Consider the following 21,505-nt stretch of genomic DNA (forward strand, 5'->3'; position numbering starts at 1 on the left):
TCCAACCTGCACATCTTTGGACACTAAGGGACAATTTCGCATGGCCAATCCACCTAACCTGCACATCTTTGGACAGTAAGGGACAATTTAACATGGCCAATCCACCTACACTGTACATCTTTGGACACTAAGGGACAATTGATCATGGCCAATCCACCTAACCTGTACATCTTTGGACACTGAGGGACAATTTAACATGGCCAATCCACCTAACCTGCACATCTTTGGACACTAAGGGACAATTTAACATGGCCAATCCACCTAACCTACACATCTTTGGACACTAAGGGACAATTTAGCATGGCCAATCCACCTAACCTGCACATCTTTGGACACTAAGGGACAATTTATCATGGCCAATCCACCTAACCTGCACATCTTTGGACACTAAGGGACAATTTAGCATGGCCAATCCACCTAACTTGCACATCTTTGGACACTAAGGGACAATTTATCATGGCCAATCCACCTAACCTGCACATCTTGGGACACGAAGGGACAATTTATCATGGCCAATCCACCTAACCTGCACATCCATGGACACTGAGGGACAATTTAACATGGCCAATCCACCTAACCTGTACATCTTTGGACACTCAGGGACAATTTATCATGGCCAATCCACCTACCCTGCACATCTTTGGACATTAACGGACAATTTAGCATGGCCAATCCACCTAACCTGCACATCCTTGGACACTAAGGGACAATTTAGCATGGCCAATCCACCTAGCCTGCACATATTTGGACACTAAGGGACAATTTATCATGGCCAATCCACCTAACCTGCACATCTTGGGACACTAAGGGACAATTTATCATGGCCAATCCACCTAACCTGAACATCTTTGGACACTATGGGACAATTTATCATGGCCAATCCACCTAACCTGCACATCTTTGGACACTAAGGGACAATTTAGCATGGCCAATCCACCGAACCTGCACATCTTTGGACACTAAGGGACAATTTAGCATGGCCAATCCACCGAACCTGCACATCTTTGGACACTACGGGACAATTTAGCATGGCCAATCCACCTAACCTGCACATCTTTGGACACTAAGGGACAATTTATCATGGCCAATCCACCTCACCTGCAAATCGTTGGACACTAAGGGAGAATTTAACATGTCCAATCCACCTAACCTGCACATCTTTGGACACTAGGGGCAATTTAGCATGGCCAATCCACCTAACCTGCACATCTTTGGACACTAAGGGACAATTTAGCATGTCCAATCCACCTAACCTGCACATCTTTGGGCACTAAGGGACAATTTAGCATGTCTAATCCACCTAACCTGCACATCTTTGGACACTAAGGGACAATTTATCATGGCCAATCCACCTAACCTGCACATCTTTGGACACGAAGGGACATTTTAGCATGGCCAATCCATCCAACCTGCACATCTTTGGACACTGGGGGCAATTTAACATGGCCAATCCACCTAACCTGCACATCTTTGGACACTAAGGGACAATTTATCATGGCCAATCCACCTAACCTGCACATCTTTGGACACTAGGGGCAATTTAACATGGCCAATCCACCACTCCTGTACATCTTTGGACACTAAGGAACAATTTAACATGGCCAATCCACCTAACCTGCACATATTTGGACACTAGGGGCAATTTAGCATGGCCAATCCACCTAACCAGCACATCTTTGGACACTAAGGGACAATTTAGCATGGCCATTGCACCTAACCTGCACATATTTGGGCACTAAGGGGCAATTTAGCATGGCCAATCCACCTAACCTGCACATCTTTGGACACTAAGGGACAATTTATCATGGCGAATCCACCTAACCTGCACATCTTTGGACACTAAGGGACATTTTAACATGGCCAATCCATCCAACCTGCACATCTTTCGACACTAGCGGCAATTTAACATGGCCAATCCACCTAACCTGCACATCTTTGGACACTAAGGGACAATTTATCATGGCCAATCCACCTAACCTGCACATCTTTGGACACTAAGGGACAATTTAGCATGGCCAATTCATCCAACCTGCACATCTTTGGACACTAAGGGACAATTTTGCATGGCCAATCCACCTAACCTGCACATCTTTGGCCAGTAAGGGACAATTTAACATGGCCAATCCACCTACACTGTACATCTTTGGACACTAAGGGACAATTGATCATGGCCAATCCACCTAACCTGTACATCTTTGGACACTGAGGGACAATTTAACATGGCCAATCCACCTAACCTGCACATCTTTGGACACTAAGGGACAATTTAACATGGCCAATCCACCTAACCTACACATCTTTGGACACTAAGGGACAATTTAACATGGCCAATCCACCGAACCTGCACATCTTTGGACACTAAGGGACAATTTAACATGGCCAATCCACCTAACCTGCACATCTTTGGACACTAAGGGACAATTTAACATGGCCAATCCACCTAACCTGCACATCTTTGGACACTAGCGGCAATTTAACATGGCCAATCCACCTAACCTGCACATCTTTGGACACTAAGGGACAATTTAACATGGCCAATCCACCTAACCTGCACATCTTTGGACACTAAGGGACAATTTATCATGGCCAATCCACCTAACCTGCACATCTTTGGACACTCAGGGACAATTTAACACGGCCAATCCACCTAACCTGCACATCTTTGGACACTAAGGGACAATTTAACACATCCAATCCACCTAACATGCACATCTTTGGACACTAACGGACAATTTAACATGGCCAATCCACCTAACCTGCACATCTTTGGACAATAGGGGCAATTTTGCATGGCCAATCCACCTAACCAGCACATCTTTGGACACTAAGGGACAATTTAGCATGGCCAATCCACCTAACCTGCACATCTTTGGGCACTAAGGGACAATTTAGCATGGCCAATCCACCTAACCTACACATCTTTGGACACTACGGGACAATTTATCATGGCCAATCCACCTAACCTGCACATCTTTGGACACTAAGGGACAATTTATCATGGCCAATCCACCTAACCTGCACATCTTTGGACACTAAGGGACAATTTAGCATGGCCAATCCATCCAACCTGCACATGTTTGGACACTAGAGGCAATTTAACATGGCCAATCCACCTAACCTGTACATCTTTGGACACTAAGGGACAATTTACCATGGCCAATCCACCTAACCTGCACATCTTTGGACACTAAGTGACAATTTTGCATGGCCAATCCACCTAACCTGAATATCTTTGGACACTAAGGGACAATTTCGCATGGCCAATCCACCTAACCTGCACATTTTTGGACACGAAGGGACAATTTAACATGGCCAATCCACCTAACCTGCACATCTTTGGACACTAAGGGACAAATTAACATGGCCAATCCACCTAACCTGCACATCTTTGGACACTAAGGGACAATTTATCATGGCCAATCCACCTAACCTGCACATCTTTGGACACTAACGGACATTTTAACATGGCCAATCCATCCAACCTGCACCTCTTTGGACACTAGGGGCAATTTAACATGGCCAATCCACCTAACCTGCACATCTTTGGACACTAAGGGACAATTTATCATGGCCAATCCACCTAACCTGCACATCTTTGGACACTAAGGGACAATTTATCATGGCCAATCCACCTAACCTGCACATCTTTGGTCACTAAGGGACAATTTAACACGGCCAATCCACCTAACCTGCACATCTTTGGACACTAAGGGACAATTTAACACAGCCAATCCACCTAACCTGCACATCTTTGGACACTAACGGACAATTTAACATGGCCAATCCACCTAACCTGCACATCTTTGGACAATAGGGGCAATTTAGCATGGCCAATCCACCTAACCAGCACATCTTTGGACACTAAGGGACAATTTAGCATGGCCAATCCACCTAACCTGCACATCTTTGAGCACTAAGGGACAATTTAGCATGGCCAATCCACCTAACCTACACCTCTTTGGACACTAAGGGACAATTTATCATGGCCAATCCACCTAACCTGCACATTTTTGGACACGAAGGGACAATTTAACATGGCCAATCCACCTAACCTGCACATCTTTGGACACTAAGGGACAATTTAGCATGGCCAATCCACCTAACCTGCACATCTTTGGACCCTAAGGGACAATTTATCATGGCCAATCCACCTAACCTGTTCATCTTTGGACACTAAGGTAGAATTTACATGACCAATCCACCTAACCTGCACATCTTTGGACACTAGGGGCAATTTAGCATGGCTAATCCACCTAACCTGCGCATCTTTGGACACTAAGGGACAATTTAGCATGGCCAATCCACCTAACCTGCACATCTTTGGACACTAAGGGACAATTTAACATGGCCAATCCACCTAACCTGTACATCTTTGGACACTAAGGGACAATTTAACATGGCCAATCCACCTAACCTGCACATCTTTGGACACTAAGGGACAATTTAGCATGGCCAATCCACCTAACCTGCACATCTTTGGACACTAAGGGACAATTTAACATGGCCAATCCACCTAACCTGCACATCTTTGGACACTAGGGGCAATTTAACATGGCCAATCCACCTAACCTGTACATCTTTGGACACTAAGGGACAATGTAACATGGCAAATCCACCTAACCTGTACATCTTTGGATACTAAGGGACAATTTAACATGGCCAATCCACCTAACCTGCACATCTTTGTACACTAAGGGACAATTTAACATGGCCAATCCACCTAACCTGCACATCTTTGGACACTAGGGGACAATTTAACATGGCCAATCCACTTAACCTGCACATCTTTGGACACTAAGGGACAATTTAGCACGACCAATCCACCTAACCTGCACATCTTTGGACTATGGGAGGAAACTGGAGCACCCGGAGGTAACCCACGCAGACACCGGGAGAACGTGCGAACTCCACACAGTCAGCCACCGAAGACCTGAATTGAACCCGGTCCCTGACGCTGGGAGGCAGCAGTGCTAACCACTGTGCCACCGTGCCAAGTACTGAAACAGAAAATGCCCGCCATTCTATTATTTGTCAATGAACTTTGAGCACCTTTAATGGAAGAGGAGCTATAACGGTTAACTACTTTGTCAATTGAACAAGGAGATAGCGCCTTTACCAAAATGTTTCACTGGCACATCACCACACCAAATTGGAAAATGTCATAAAAGCAATTCTTAAATGTCACGATTGATTCACTAGAAATGGTGGCCTGTCCCGCTATCGTTCTGATGTTGCCAGCACATTGTAACCAGGGGAAACCTTCACCCGCAGTGCATATGTGGGAAGGATTCGGTACTTCAATGAAGATAAGGTTATCAGAAGATCCAAACTATTTCCTAAAGAACGGCAAAACCAACGAGTCACGTCTGAAGTAGAGTCACTGCCGTTAAGGTGGGAAAGGCGGCAGTCAGTTTGTGCAGAGCAAGATCCCACAAACAGCTATGTGAGCAGTGGCCAATTAAAGCTGTTTGGATGATGTTGGCTGAGGGACTGGTCAGGAGGTGGCAGGGGAAACAATTCCTGCTCCTGTCCGAAATAATAGACCAAGGGATTTTTTGCTTCCACCTGAGAGGGCAGGTGAGACCTCATTCTAACGGCTCATGTGAAATATGTCAGCTCATTATGTAGAAAGTAAGGAGGCATGGGATAGTGGGAAACTTGGCCAGTTGGAATAACAAACTGGCTAACCGATAGAAGTCAGATAGTGGTGGTGGATGGCAAATATTCAGCTTGGAGCCCAGTTACCAGTGGCGTACCGCAGGGATCAGTTCTGGGTCCTCTGCTGTTTGTGATTTTCATTAATGACTTGGATGAGGGAGTTGAAGGGTGGGTCAGTAAATTTGCAGACGATACGAAGATTGGTGGAGTTGTGGATAGTGAGGAGGGCTGTTGTCGGCTGCAAAGAGACATAGATAGGATGCAGAGCTGGGCTGAGAAGTGGCAGATGGAGTTTAACCCTGAAAAGTGTGAGGTTGTCCATTTTGGAAGGACAAATATGAATGCAGAATACAGGGTTAATGGTAGAGTTCTTGGCAATGTGGAGGAGCAGAGATATCTTGGGGTCTATGTTCATGCATCTTTCAAAGTTGCCACTCAAGTGGATGGAGCTGTGAAGAAGGCCGATGGTGTGCTCGCGTTCATTAGCAGAGGGATTGAATTTAAGAGCCGTGAGGTGATGATGCAGCTGTACAAAACTTTGGTAAGGCCACATTTGGAGTACTGTGTGCAGTTCTGGTCGCCTCATGTTAGGAAGGATGTGGACGCTTTGGAAAAGGTGCAAAGGAGATTTACCAGGATGTTGCCTGGAATGGAGAGTAGGTCTTACGAGGAAAGGTTGAGGGTGCTAGGCCTTTTCTCATTAGAACGGAGAAGGATGAGGGGCGACTTGATAGAGGTTTATAAGATGATCAGGGAAATAGATAGAGTAGACAGTCAGAGACTTTTTCCCCGGGTGGAACAAACCATTACAAGGGGACATAAATTTAAGGTGAATGGTGGGGGATGTCAGAGGTAGGTTCTTTAACCAGAGAGTAGTGGGGGCATGAAATGCACTGCCTGTGGAAGTAGTTGAGTCGGACACATTAGGGACCTTCAAGCGGCTGTTGGATAGGTACATGGATTACGGTAGAATGATGGGGTGTAGATTAATTTGTTCTTAATCTAGGACAAACGTTTGGCGCAACATTGTGGGCCGAAGGGGCCTGTTCTGTGCTGTATTTTCTATGTTCTATGATCTATGTTACTGAGCATTCTAGGCATCGGCCACTTCAAGTGAGGGTTTCGGATGACAGTAGAATGGGGGTATGCTGGGGGGGATGGGGATAATTCGATCTTAAAAAGAGATGTTTGAAGGGAAAATGTTGCCTTCACTGCAATGGAAAGTGCCAAGATCAATTTGTCACCTTCTGAAGGCTCACTTATGTTGACGAATGAGTTGACGAATAGACAGGACAGGGCTGCCCCAGGCAGCTGTTATATTGCAATTTCTGTGCGCAGAGAAGCCAAATGCGATGATGATGAATGTACATTGTCTAAGATGTTTATCCATTCCGATCAGCTGCTCGAGGTGGGGGTGGGGTTGGCCTGTCTCAAATTTTAAGGCTATCCCCCTTGATCTGGACTGCCCCCCCCCCTCCCCACCTTGTTCTGGACTGCCCCCCCCCAACCCCCCTTGTTCTGGACTACCCCCCCCCCAACCTTGTTCTGGACTCCCCCCTCCCCACCTTGTTCTGGACTCCCCCCCCCATCTTGTTCTAGACCCCCACCCCACCTTGTTCTAGACCCCCCACCCCACCTTGTTCTAGACCCCCCACCACACCTTGTTCTAGACCCCCAGCCCCCCCCACCTTGTTCTGGACCCCCCCCACCTTGTTCTGGACCCCCCACCTTGTTCTGGACTCCACCCGCCCCATCTTGTTCTAGACCCCCACCCCACCTTGTTCTAGACCCCCCCCCCCACCTTGTTCTAGACTCCCCCCTCCCCCCTTGTTCTGGACTCCGCCCTCCCCTCCTGTTCTGGACTCCCCCCTCCCCACCTTGTTCTGGACTCCCCCCGCCCCATCTTGTTCTGGACTGCCCCTCCTCCCCACCTTGTTCTAGACTCCCCCCTCCCCACCTTGTGCTAGACTCCTCCCTCCCCACCTTGTTCTGGACTCCCCCCTCCCCATCTTGGTCTAGACCCCCACCCCACCTTGTTCTAGATCCCCACCCCACCTTGTTCTAGACCCCCCACCCCACCTTGATGTAGACTCCGCCCCCCACCTTGTTCTGGACCCCCCCACCTTGTTCTGGACCCCCCTCCCCATCTTGTTCTGGACTCCTCCCTCCCCATCTTGTTCTAGACCCCACCCCACTTTGTTCTAGACCCCCCCACCTTGTTCTAGACTCCCCCCTCCCCCCTTGTTCTGTCCCCCCCCCACCTTGTTCTAGACTCCCCCCCCCCACCTGGTTCTAGACTCTCCCCCCCACCTTCTTCTGGACCCCCCCTACCTTGTTCTAAACTCTCCCCCCTCCCACCTTGTTCTGGACCCCCCCTCCCCACCTTGTTCTGGACTCCCCCCTTCCCATCTTGTTCTGGACCCCCCCCGCCCCGTTCTGGACTCCGACCTCCCCACCTTGTTCTGGACTCCCCCCTCATCATCTTGTTCTGGACTCCCCCTCCCCATCTTGTTCTAGACTCTTCCCCCCCCCCACCTTGTTCTGGACCACCCTCCCCACCTTGTTCTGGACTCCCCCCACCCCATCTTGTTCTGGACTCCCCCACCCCTCTTCTGGACTCCCCCCTCCCCCCCTGTTCTGGACTCCCCCCTCCCCACCTTGTTCTGGACTCCCCCCACCCCATCTTTTTCTGGACTCCCCCCCTCTTCTGGACTCCACCCTCCCCCCTGTTCTGGACTCCCCCCTCCCCACCTTGTTCTAGACTCCCCCCTCCCCTCTTTGTTCTAGACTCCCCCCTCCCCACCTTGTTCTGGACTCCACCCTCCCCATCTTGTTCTATACCCCCCCCCCCCACCTTTTTCTAGACTCCCCCCTCCCCCTTTGTTCTGGACCACCCCCCCCCCTCCTCCCCACCTTGTTGTAGACTCCGCCCTCCCCACCTTGTTCTGGACCCCCCCTCCCCACCTTGTTCTGGACTCCACCCTCCCCATCTTGTCCTATACCCCCCCACCTTGTTCTAGACTCCCCCCTCCCCCTTTGTTCTGGACCCCCCCCCCTCCTCCCCACCTTGTTGTAGACTCCGCCCTCCCCACCTTGTTGTAGACTACGCCCTCCCCACCTTGTTCTGGACTCTGGAGGCTCACTTATGTTGACGAATGAGTTGACGAATAGACAGGACAGGGCTGCCCCAGGCAGCTGTTATATTGCAATTACTGTGCGCAGAGAAGCCAAAAGCGATGATGATGAATGTACATTGTCTAAGATGTTTATCCATTCCGATCAGCTGCTCGAGGTGGGGGTGGGGTTGGCCTGTCTCAAATTTTAAGGCTATCCCCCTTGATCTGGACTGCCCCCCCTCCCCACCTTGTTCTGGACTGCCCCCCCCCCCAACCCCCCTTGTTCTGGACTACCCCTCCCCCCTTCTTCTGGACCCCCCCTACCTTGTTCTAAACTCTCACCCCCCCCCACCTTGTTCTGGACCCCCCCCCCTCGTTCTGGACTCCGCCCGCCCCACCTTGTTCTGGACTCCCTCCCTTATTCTGGACTCCCCCCCCTGTTCTGGACTCCCCCCTTGTTCTGGACTCCCCCCCCTCTCCCCCTTGTTCTGGACTCTCTCCCCTTTCCCCTTGTTCTGGACTCCCCCCCCCCCCCATTCTGGACTCCCCTCTCTTGTTCTGGACTCCCCCCCCCCCCTCGTTCTGGACTCCTCCCCCTGTTCTTGACTCCCCTCCCCTGTTCTGGACTCCCCCCTCCCCCCTTGTTCTGGACTCCTCCCCCCCTGTTCTGGACTCACCCCCCCTGTTCTGGACTCCCCCCACCCCCCTGTTCTGGACTCCCCCCTCCCCCCTTGTTCTGGACTCCTCCCCCCACCCCCCTTTGTTCTAGACCCCCCCTCCCCTCTGAATTGTAGCTCCAGTATACAGGAGGTTGAGAGTAGTGAGGTCATGAGTAAGGTTTCAAAGTTGCAGGAGTGTACCGGCAGGCAGGAAAGTGGTTTAAAGTGTGTCTTCTTCAATGCCAGGAGCATCCGGAATAAGGTGGGTGAACTTGTGGCATGGGTTGGTACCTGGGACTTCGATGTTGTGGCCATTTTGGAGACATGGATAGAGCAGGGACAGGAATGGTTGTTGCAGGTGCCGGGGTTTAGATATTTCAGAAAGCTCAGGGAAGGTGGTAAAAGAGGGGGACGGGTGGCATTGTCAGTCAAGGACAGTATTACGGTGGCAGAAAGGACGTTTGATGAGGACTCGTCTACTGAGGTAGTATGGGCTGAGGTCAGAAACAGGATGGGAGAGGTCACTCTGTTAGGGGTTTTCTATAGGCCTCTGAAAAATTCCAGAGATGTAGAGGAGAGGATTGCAAAGATGATTCTGGATAGGAGCGAAAGCAACAGGGTAGTTGTTATGGGGGACTTTAACTTTCCAAATATTGACTGGAAACGCTATAGTTCGAGTACTTTAGATGAGTCCGTTTTTGTCCAATGTGTGCAGGAGGGTTTCCTGACACAGTATGTAGATAGGCCAACGAGAGGCAAGGCCATATTGGATTTGGTACTGGGTAATGAACCAGGACAGGTGTTAGATTTGGAGGTAGGTGAGCACTTTGGTGACAGTGACCACAATTTGATTACGTTTACTTTAGTGATGGAAAGGGATAGGTATATACCGCAGGGCAAGAGTTATATCTGGGGGAAAGGCAATTATGATGCGATGAGGCAAGACTTAGGATGCATCGGATGGAGAGGAATACTGCAGGGGATGGGCACAATGGAAATGTGGAGCTTGTTCAAGGAACAGCTACTGCGTGTCCTTGATAAGTATGTACCTGTCAGGCAGGGAGGAAGTGGTCGAGCAAGGGAACCGTGGTTTACTAAAGCAGTCAAATGATTTGTCAAGAGGAAGAAGGAGACTTATGTAAAGATGAGACATGAAGGTTCAGTTAGGGCGCTCGAGAGTTACAAGTTAGCTAGGAAAGACCTAAAGAGAGAGCGAAGAAGAGCCAGGAGGGAACATGAGAAGTCTTTGGCAGGTAGGATCAAGGATAACCCGAAAGCTTTCTGGAGATATGTCAGGAATAAAAGAATGACTAGGGTAAGAGGAGGGCCAGTCAAGGACAGTAGTGGGAAGTTGTGCGTGGAGTCCGAAGAGATAGAAGAGGTGCTAAATGAATATTTTTCGTCAGTATTCACACAGGAAAAAGACAATGTTGTCGAGGAGAATACTGAGATTCAGGCTACTAGACTAGAAGGGCTTGAGGTTCATAAGGGGGAGGTGTTAGCAATTCTGGAAAGTGTGAAAATAGATAGGTCCCCTGGGCCGGATGGGATTTATCCTAGGATTCTCTGGGAAGCTCGGGAGGAGATTGCTGAGCCTTTGGCTTTGATCTTTAAGTCATCTTTGTCTACAGGAATAGTGCCAGAAGACTGGAGGATAGCAAATGTTGTCCCCTTGTTCAAGAAGGGGAGTAGAGACAACCCCGGTAACTATAGACCAGTGAGCCTTACTTCGGTTGTGGGCAAAATCTTGGAAAGGTTTATAAGAGATAGGTTGTATAATCATCTGGAAAGGAATAATTTGATTAGAGATAGTCAACACGGTTTTGTGAAGGGTAGGTCGTGCCTCACAAACCTTACTGAGTTCTTTGAGAAGGTGACCAAACAGGTGGATGAGGGTAAAGCAGTTGATGTGGTGTATATGGATTTCAGTAAAGCATTTGATAAGGTTCCCCACGGTAGGCTACTGCAGAAAATACGGAGGCATGGAATTCAGGGAGATTTAGCAGTTTGGATCAGAAATTGGCTAGCTGGAAGAAGGCAAAGGGTGGTGGTTGATGGGAAGTGTTCAGACTGGAGTCCAGTTACTGGGGTGTACCACAAGGATCTGTTTTGGAGCCACTGCTGTTTGTCATTTTTATAAATGACCTGGAGGAGGGCGTAGAAGGATGGGTGAGTAAATGTGCAGATGACACTGAAGTCGGTGGAGTTGTGGACAGTGCGGAAGGATGTTACAAGTTACAGAGGGACATAGATAAGCTGCAGCGCTGGGCTGAGAGGTGGCAAATGGAGTTTAATGCAGAAAAGTGTGAGGTGATTCATTTTGGAAGGAATAACAGGAAGACAGAGTACTGGGCTAATGGTAAGATTCTTGGCAGTGTGGATGAGCAGAGAGATCTCGGTGTCCATGTACATAGATCCCTGAAAGTTGCCACCCAGGTTGAGAGGGTTGTTAAGAAGGCATACGGTGTGTTAGCTTTTATTGGTAGAGGGATTGAGTTTCAGAGCCATGAGGTCATGTTGCAGCTGTACAAAACTCTGGTGCGGCTGCATTTGGAGTATTGCGTGCAATTCTGGTCGCCGCATTATAGGAAGGATGTGGAAGCATTGGAAAGGGTGCAGAGTAGATTTACCAGAATGTTGCCTGGTATGGAGGGAAGATCTTATGAGGAAAGGCTGAGGAACTTGAGGCTGTTTTCGTTCGAGAGAAGAAGGTTAAGAGGTGACTTAATTGAGGCATACAAGATGATCAGAGGATTGGATAGGGTGGACAGTGAGAGCCTTTTTCCTCGGATTGTGATGTCTAGCACGAGGGGACATAGCTTTAAATTGAGGGGAGACAGATATAGGACAGATGTCAGAGGTAGGTTCTTTACTCAGAGAGTAGTAAGGGCGTGGAATGCCCTGCCTGCAACAGTAGTGGACTCGCCAACACTAAGGGCATTCAAATGGTCATTGGATAGACATATGGACGATCAGGGAATAGTGTAGATGGGCTTTAGAGTGGTTTCACAGGTCGGCGCAAAATTGAGGGCCGAAGGGCCTGTACTCCGCTGTAATGTGCTATGTTCTATGTTCATTGTTCTGGACTCCCCCCCCCCCCCCACCTTGGTCTGGACACTCCCCCCCCCCGACTTTGTTTTGGAATCCCCCCCCCCCTTGCGCCAGCTCCACCGCCCCTCCCCCCCCCCCCTCCACCACCACCACCCAGGGAAAACGTTTTCCTCTATCGACCCTACTGGATCTTTTAATCATCTTTAGTACCCCAATTAGATCAACCCTCATTTTCTAAGCACGAAACTTAGACACCAATATATTCTTCCTGACACGTTCTCCCCGTGACTGCATGGGTTTCATCCGGGTGCTCCGGTTTCCTCCCATAGACCAAAGATGTGCAGGTTAGGTGAATTGGCCATGTAAAATTGTCCCTTTGTGTCCAAAGGTGTGCAGGTTAGGTGGATGGCCATGTTAAATTGTCCCTTAGTGTCCAAAGATGTGCAGGTTAGGTGGATTACAAAGAACAAAGAACAAAGAAATGTACAGCACAGGAACAGGCCCTTCGGCCCTCCAAGCCCGTGCCGACCATGCTGCCCGACTAAACTACAATCTTCCACACTTCCTGGATCCGTATCCCTCTATTCCCATCCTATTCATGTATTTGTCAAGGTGCCCTTTAAATATCACTATCGTCCCTGTTTCCACCACCTCCTCCGGTAGCAAGTTCCAGGCACCCACTACCCTCTGTGTAAAAAACTTGCCTTGTACATCTACTCTAAACCTTGCCCCTCGCACCTTAAACCTATGCCCCCTAGTAATTGACCCCTTTACCCTGGGGAAAAGCCTCTGACTATCCACTCTGTCTATGCCCCTCATAATTTTGTAGACCTCTATCAGGTCGCCCCTCAACCTCCATCGTTCCAGTGAGAACAAACCGAGTTTATTCAACCGCTCCTCATATCTAATGCCCTCCATACCAGGCAACATTCTGGTAAATCTCTTCTGCACCCTCTCTAAAGTCTCCACATCCTTCTGGTAGTGTGGCGACCAGAATTGAACACTATACTCCAAGTGTGGCCTAACTAAGGTTCTATACAGCTGCAACATGACTTGCCAATTCTTATACTCAATGCCCCGGCCAATGAAGGCAAGCATGCCATATGCCTTCTTGACTACCTTCTCCACCTGTGTTGCCCCTTTCAGTGACCTGTGGACTTGTACTCCTAGATCTCTCTGACTTTCAATACTCTTGAGGGTTCTACCATTCACTGTATATTCCCGACCTGCATTAGACCTTCCAAAATGCATTACCTCACATTTGTCCGGATTAAACTCCATCTGCCATCTCTCCGCCTAAGTCTCCAAACAATCTAAATCCTGCTGTATCCTCTGACAGTCCTCATCGCTATCCGCAATTCCACCAACCTTTGTGTCGTCTGCAAACTTACTAATCAGACCAGTTACATTTTCCTCCAAATCATTTATATATACTACAAACAGCAAAGGTCCCAGCACTGATCCCTGCGGAACACCACTAGTCACAGCCCTCCAATTAGAAAAGCATCCTTCCATTGCTACTCTCTGCCTTCTATGACCTAGCCAGTTCTGTATCCACCTTGCCAGCTCACCCCTGATCCCGTGTGACTTCACCTTTTGTCCTAGTCTATCATGAGGGACCTTGTCAAAGGCCTTTCTGAAGTCCAGATAGTCAACATCCACTGCCCTACTTGCATCAATCATCTTTGTGACATCCTCGAAAAACTCTATCAAGTTAGTGAGACACGACCTCCCCTTCACAAAACCATGCTGCCTCTCACTAATACGTCCATTTGCTTCCAAATGGGAGTAGATCCTGTCTCGAAGAATTCTCTCCAGTAATTTCCCTACGACTGACGTAAGGCTCACCGGCCTGTAGTTCCCTGGATTATCCTTGCTACCCTTCTTAAACAGAGGAACAACATTGGCTATTCTCCAGTCCTCCGGGGCATCACCTGAAGACAGTGAGGATCCAAAGATTTCTGTCAAGGCCTCAGCAATTTCCTCTCCAGCCTCCTTCAGTATTCTGGGGTAGATCCCATCAGGCCCTGGCGAGTTATCTACCATAATATTTTTCAAGATGCCCAACACCTCGTCTTTTTGGATCTCAATGTGACCCAGGCTATCTACACACCCTTCTCCAGACTCAACATCTACCAATTCCTTCTCTTTGGTGAATACTGATGCAAAGTATTCATTTAGTACCTCGCCCATTTCCTCTGGCTCCATACATAGATTCCCTTGCCTATCCTTCAGTGGGCCAACCCTTTCCCTGACTACCCTCTTGCTTTTTATGTACATGTAAAAAGCCTAGGAATTTTCCTTAACCCTATTTGCCAATGACTTTTCGTGACCCCTTCTAGCCCTCCTGACTCCTTGCTTAGGTTCCTTCTTACTTCCCTTATATTCCACACAGGCTTCATCTGTTCCCAGCCTTTTAGCCCTGACAAATGCCTCCTTTTTCTTTTTGACGAGGCCTACAATATCTCTCGTTATCCAAGGTTCCCGAAAATTGCCGTATTTATCTTTCTTCCTCACAGGAACATGCCGGTCCTGAATTCCTTTCAACTGACACTTGAAAGCCTCCCACATGTCAGATGTTGATTTACCCTCAAACATCCACCCCCAATCTAGGTTCTTCAGTTCCCGCCTAATATTGTTATATTCCCCCAATTTAGCACATTCACCCTAGGACCACTCTTATCCTTGTCCACCAGCACTTTAAAACTTACTGAATTGTGGTCACTGTTCCCGAAATGCTCCCCTACTGAAACTTCTACCACCTGGCCGGGCTCATTCCCCCATACCAGGTCCAGTACAGCCCCTTCCCTAGTTGGACTGTCTACATATTGTTTTAAGAAGCCCTGCTGGATGCTCCTTACAAACTCCGCCCCGTCTAAGCCCCTGGCACTAAGTGAGTCCCAGTCAATATTGGGGAAGTTGAAGTCTCCCATCACCACAACCCTGTTGTTTTTACTCTTTTCCAAAATCTGTCTACCTATCTGCTCCTCTATCTCCCGCTGGCTGTTGGGAGGCCTGTAGTAAACCCCCAACATTGTGACTGCACCCTTCTTATTCCTGATCTCTACCCATATAGCCTCACTGCCCTCTGAGGTGTCCTCCCGCAGTACAGCTGTGATATTCTCCCAAACCAGTAGCACAACTCCGCCACCCCTTTTACATCCCCCTCTATCCCGCCTGAAACATTTAAATCCTGGAACGTTTAGCTGCCAATCCTGCCTTTCCCTCAACCAGGTCTCTGTAATGACAACAACATCATAGTTCCAAGTACTAATCCAAGCTCTAAGTTCATCTGCCTTACCCGTAATACTTCTTGCATTAAAACATATGCGCTTCAGGCCACCAGACCCGCTGTGTTCAGCAACTTCTCCCTGTCTGCTCTGCCTCAGAGCCCCACTGTCCCTATTCCCTAGTTCTCCCTCAATGCTCTCACCTTCTGACCTATTGCTCCCGTGCCCACCCCCCTGCCATACTAGTTTAAACCCTCCCGTGTGACACTAGCAAACCTCTGCAGCCAGGATTGGCCATGTTAAATTGTCCCTTAGTGTCCAAAGGTTGGCTGGGGGTGCGGGAATGGGGCAGGGGAGTGGGCCTAGGTCGGGTGCTCTTTCGGATGGTCGTGCAGACTTGATGGGCCGAATGGTCTCCTTCTGCACTGTAGGGATTCTTTAATTCTATTCTCTGACCACTGAATATATCCAAAATTTATAGGACAGAGGGGCATTTGATATGTCAGTACTTCTTGTACACCCTGCATTGTCGCACTTGATGAAACACACAAAAGTCAGGAATTCAGGTTAAGGTGCACCCCAACCCCACATTCCTGATCGTTGGTCAGGACAGGTGGAGAGAGGTTGTGGGTGAGTGGGGGGAATTTCTTGTAGTTCTGCTCCTGGGTCTGGCTAAGGGGGCCATCTTGAGATTGTGGATGGGCATGGTCAGTGGGAAGGGACACTTGGGCTGCCTTCCTCTCTCAAGCACTCTTGTCCTTCCCCGGGCGGCCCTGGGCAAGGAGTGCCTGGTGCCTACTGGCATTCTCGGAGCCTTTCACAACTGGTGGATACCTAAGGGGATACAAGATTGCAGCTTGGGCATCTGCACAGAATAGCAGTCCTGTCCCCGTGCCACCTTCTGTGGTAAGCCCCCTTTGAAGAACAAAGGCACGTCAGGCGCAACAATGGTCAGAATTCTACAGCCCCATCGCAGTGGTGGGGGAGGCACAGAAAATGAGACAAGCTGTTCAAATGTCCATTGACTTCAGCCGGACTGGAAAATCCTGCTGGAGAAAAGGGCGGTAAATTCCTCTCCTTAATTCTGGCGACCTTTGGAAGTCTTATAACGATGGCCCTACTTTCCCAATCTCACCTTGATCAGGTCGTACAGCTGGCATGCTAAATGAAGATCATGTACCTCAGTGAGAAATATCTTGCTTTGCTTGTTGCTCTGTGTGTCTGGCACCATTAGCTGTGTTCGCAGTAAAATCCCCAAGCCAAGTCTTCCAACCTTTCTCTTCAAACAATGGGGCTCACTAGATGAACTTAAAGTGACCTGAATTCCCAGCAAACATCAGCATCTATACCACATTGAGAACATCCTGCCTGCTGGACATCAGAGGAGTGAAGTCTCTTTTAAATGCATGGCATGATATTCTGCAAAGGGCACGAATAATGACCTAGGAACAATCAGTTGCACCCTACACGTTTGAAAAGTAAAGTAGAAAATTTGCCCTTCAGATATTATTGGTCCTGTTGTTGAACTGGATGTTTCTCCAAAAGATTAGAACAAGGCCTCTATTGCTATTTTCCTTTCCACAGGTTGTGCTGCAAGGGACCATTCCAGAGTGTCTGTCAGGGTATCTCACACATCTGAAGCTGCTTCAGTCACTGGTGGTGTGGTAAATAACATGGCAGAAAGCCTTAGATTGAAGGATGATGTAGACGGGCTGGTCAGATGGGCAGAACAGTGGGAAATGGAAAGAGCAGTGAGGTCATACTGGAACTGTATAAAACGCTGGTTAGGCCACAGCTGGAGTGCTGTGTGCCGTTCTGGTCGCCACACTGCAGGAAGGATGTGATTGCACTGGAGAGGGTGCGGAGGAGATTCACCAGGATGCTGCCTGGGCTGGAGTGTTTCAGCTATCATAGATTATCATAGATTATCATAGAATTTACAGTGCAGAAGGAGGCCATTCGGCCCACCGAGTCTGCACCGGCCCTTGGAAAGAGCACACTACCAAAGGTCAACACCTCCACCCCATAACCCAGTAACCCCACCCAACACTAAGGGCAATTTTGGACACGAAGTGCAATTTATCATGGCCAATCCACCTAACAGCACATCTTTCGGGACTTGTGGGAGGAAACCGGAGCACCCGGAGGAAACCCACGCAGACACGGGGAGGATGTGCAGACTCCGCACAGACAGTGACCCAAGCCGGAATCGAACCTGGGACCCTGGAGCTGTGAAGCAATTGTGCTATCCACAATGCTACTGTGCTGCCCCAAATGAAGAGAGGCTGGTTAGACTGGGTTGTTCTCCTTGGAGCAGAGGAGGCTGAGGGGGGACCTGATCGAGGTGGACAATATTATAGATAGGGTGGATAGAAGGAACTTTTCCTCTTAGCAGAGGGGTCAATAACCAGGGGGCATAGATTTAAGGTAAGGGGCAGGAGGTTTATAATAATAATAATCTTTATTGTCACAAGTAGGGTTACATTAACACTGCAATGAAGTTTCTGTGAAAAGCCCCTAGTCGCCACACTCCGGGGCCTGTTCAGGTCACAGAGGGAGAATTCAGAATGTCCAATTCACCTAACAGCACGTCTTTCGGGACTTGGGGGAGGAAACCGGAGCACCCGGAGGAAACCCACACAGACACGGGGAGAACGTGCAGACTCCACACAGACAGTGACCCAAGCCGGAATCGAACCTGGGACCCTGGTGCTGTGAAGCAACTGTGCTAACCACTGTGCCACCGTACTGCCCTTTTCGAGGGGATATGAGGAGAAACGTTTTCACCAGAGGGGGTGGGAATCTGGAACTCGCTGCCTGGGAGGGTGGGAGAGGCGGGAACCCTCACAACATTTAAGAAGCATTTCGATGACCACTTGAAACGCCCCAACACACAAGGCTACAGACCAGGTACTGGTAAATGGGATTAGAGTAGATCGGTGCTTGAGGGCCGGCCCAGGCACGATGGGCCGAAGGGCCTTTATTGAACTGTAAACACTGACTCTCTGACTTTCTCTGGGAATTTTAGTGGGCTCTGACTGGGATGACACACCTGCTGAACATGGTATTGGCCTTCTATGATCCTGTATGAAGAGATTTAATAAAGTAGACACTTGCCAGTCCAAAACTAGGGAGCATAAATACAAGCCAGTCACTAATAAATCCAGCGAGTAATTCAGGACAGTCTACTCTACCCAGCGAGTAATGAGGATGCGGAACTCACTCCCACAAGGAATAGTATAGATGGAAGGGAAAGCTGGAGAGGAAGAGAAGGATATACTGATAGGATGAGATGAAATAGGCTGGGGGAGACCCGTGAGGAACAGAAACTCTAGACTTGGGGACAGGATTCCTGCTATGATGCGGAATACCAGCTTCAAACAAGAAGCAACCTTTGAATAGTGGGGAGAAAATTTTCGACATTAACACACAACTTGAGTGTGGAATAACCTGAGGGATGTTTAGCCAGTGGTGAAGAATAAGCATTTGGACAAGGTACCGGAAGGGCCACTGGCAGCCATGGAAGGATCCCGCCTGAGAGTCACTGTCATTGGGAAAGGAGGAAATTAAATATTGGAGTATTCGAGGAAAGAAAGTGGTATTCATGAGATCATTAAAGAGCAGCTGAGGATTAAACAGTTGTTCATGCCTCAACTGCTGAGAGAACAAGAAGTGTATGGGAGGACGTCCCAGTCCCCACCTGGAGCCACTGAGCAGAGAAAAGGAGTTTGCTGAGAAAGAAGCAGGAAAGATCCAAGGGCCCATCACCCATAATTATCCTATTTGGTGATCTAATGGCTGGCGAAGGTGGGAAAAAAGACCCAAGAAGGGGCCAAATAGCACCAGATGTGGGAGGGAGGGGGAGGTATCTTGCCAGAGGGATGAGGTCCACTTACAACAATAGCCTTAAAAATATTAACCACATCTATAAACCCCCTTTTGTCAAACTTATATGACTGATACCCACAAGGGGATTTCTTGATTAATGAGGGGATCAGGGGTTATGGGGAGGAGGCAGGAAAATGGGGATAAGAAACTCATCAGCCATGTTCGAATGGCGGAGCAGACTCGATGGGCCGAATGGCCTAATTCTGCTCCGATGGCTGATGGTCTTATGGGATTCCTGCTTAGGGTTTTAATATAAATTTAGAGTACCCAATTATTTTTTTTTCCAATGAAGGGGCAATGTAGCGCTGCCAATCCACCTCCCCTGCACATCTTTGGGTTGTGGGGGCGAAACCCACTCAGACACAGGGAGAATGTGCAAACTCCACACGGACAGTGACCCAGAGCCGGGATTCAAACCCGGGTCCTCAGCGCCGTGAGGCAGCTGTGCTAACCACTGTGCCACCTACTTCCTGCTTAGTTAAACGTAGGATGTTGGCTCTTTGGGTGGGAGGAGGGGGAAAGAGGGAGAGGAAGGGAGGAGGGGGAAGGGGGAGCAAGGAGGGGAAAAGAGGGAGAGGAAGGGAGGAGGGGAAAGGGGGAAGGAGGGAGAGGGCGAAAGAGGGAGAGGAAGGGAGGAGGAAAGGAGGAGGGGGAAAGAGGGAGAGGAAAGGAGGAGGGGGAAGGGGAAGCAAGGAGAGGGAAAGAGGGAGAGGAAGGGAGGGGGAAGGAGGAGGGGGAGTGAGGAGAGGGAAAGGGGGAGAAGAAGGAGGTGGGAAGGAGGAGGGGAAGGTAGGAGGGGGAAAGGGGCAGAGGGAAGGGAAGAGGGGGAGGAGGCCGGGAGGGAGCAGGGGCAAAGGTGAGGGTGGAGGGTGAGGGAAGGGAGGTGTAGTAATGGGGAAGGGGAGGGAGGTGGGGGAAGGGGGAGGGGTAATGGGGGTAGGGGAGGGAGGTGGGGTAATGGGGAAGGGGGAGGAAGGTGAGGTAATGGGGAAGGGGAGGGAGGTGGGGTAATGGGGAAGGGGAGGGAGGTGGGGGAATGGGGAAGGGGAGGGAGGTGGGGTCATGGGGAGGGATGTGGGGGAATTGGGGAGGGAGGTGGGGTAATGGGGAAGGGGAGGAAGGTGAGGTAATGGGGAATGGGAGGGAGGTGGGGGAATTGGGGAGGGAGGTGGGGGAATGTGGAAGGGGAGGGAGGTAGGGGGAGGTGGAAGGATGACGAGGGAGGAGGGGGAGGAGGAAAGGGTGAGGGGGGTGGGAGAGGGGCGGCAGGTGGGTGTCGAACTCTGCCAGTCTGATGACTACTGTCTGCTGTCGGACAGCACATGCCTGCGTGCCCCTGCAGGATTCGCCCTGTCTTTTTCTTGTCACACTGAGGGATGAGTGGAGCTCCTCTGAGGCGGGGCTCCCTCGCCCTCAGATTCCCTCCTCCGCAACTGGCAGATCTGCAGCTTGTCTGAGGCTCAGCTTCGCCGGGTGTGCCCTGGGATGGCAGGGGGTGGTGGGCACTGTGACAAATGACCACATAAACGCCAACCTGGGAGGGGGGAGAGTGGTGGGTTGGAGGCGAAGCGAAAGGAGAATCTCCCTTCCGCACAATGGAGGCAGAATGCCCGGCAAACCATTTAGCTGTGCCCAGTGTGTGCCAACAATCACCCCCCTCCCCGCGGGCCGTCTGCCCACCACCCGCCCCCAAACCTTTTCCCCAGTCTCTGCGCAGAGTAGAAGCAAAGTTTGCAAACCGGTGTTTAATAAATAAACCCAGCTCCATCAGCAATGTGTTAGTTCCGATGCAGTGAATCACCTTCCCTGCCAGTTCCTGGTAAATACTACTTTTTGCCCAGAGTACACGCTGAGGACTGAAATTAGACACCTGATTGTGAAACATGTCCACATAACGCAACAA

The 21,505-nt window shown here is 49.7% G+C and overlaps 1 protein-coding gene across 1 annotated transcript in view; it reads right to left on the reverse strand.

Annotated features, from left to right (window-relative positions):
* The window catches only part of LOC140405389 (activin receptor type-1-like), a 490,146-nt gene that overhangs the window by 468,345 nt on the left and 296 nt on the right, over window positions 1–21,505 (reverse strand). The window lies entirely within an intron of this gene.

The sequence above is a fragment of the Scyliorhinus torazame genome, chromosome X, assembly GCF_047496885.1.
Source record: "Scyliorhinus torazame isolate Kashiwa2021f chromosome X, sScyTor2.1, whole genome shotgun sequence".
Classification (NCBI taxonomy): domain Eukaryota; kingdom Metazoa; phylum Chordata; class Chondrichthyes; order Carcharhiniformes; family Scyliorhinidae; genus Scyliorhinus; species Scyliorhinus torazame.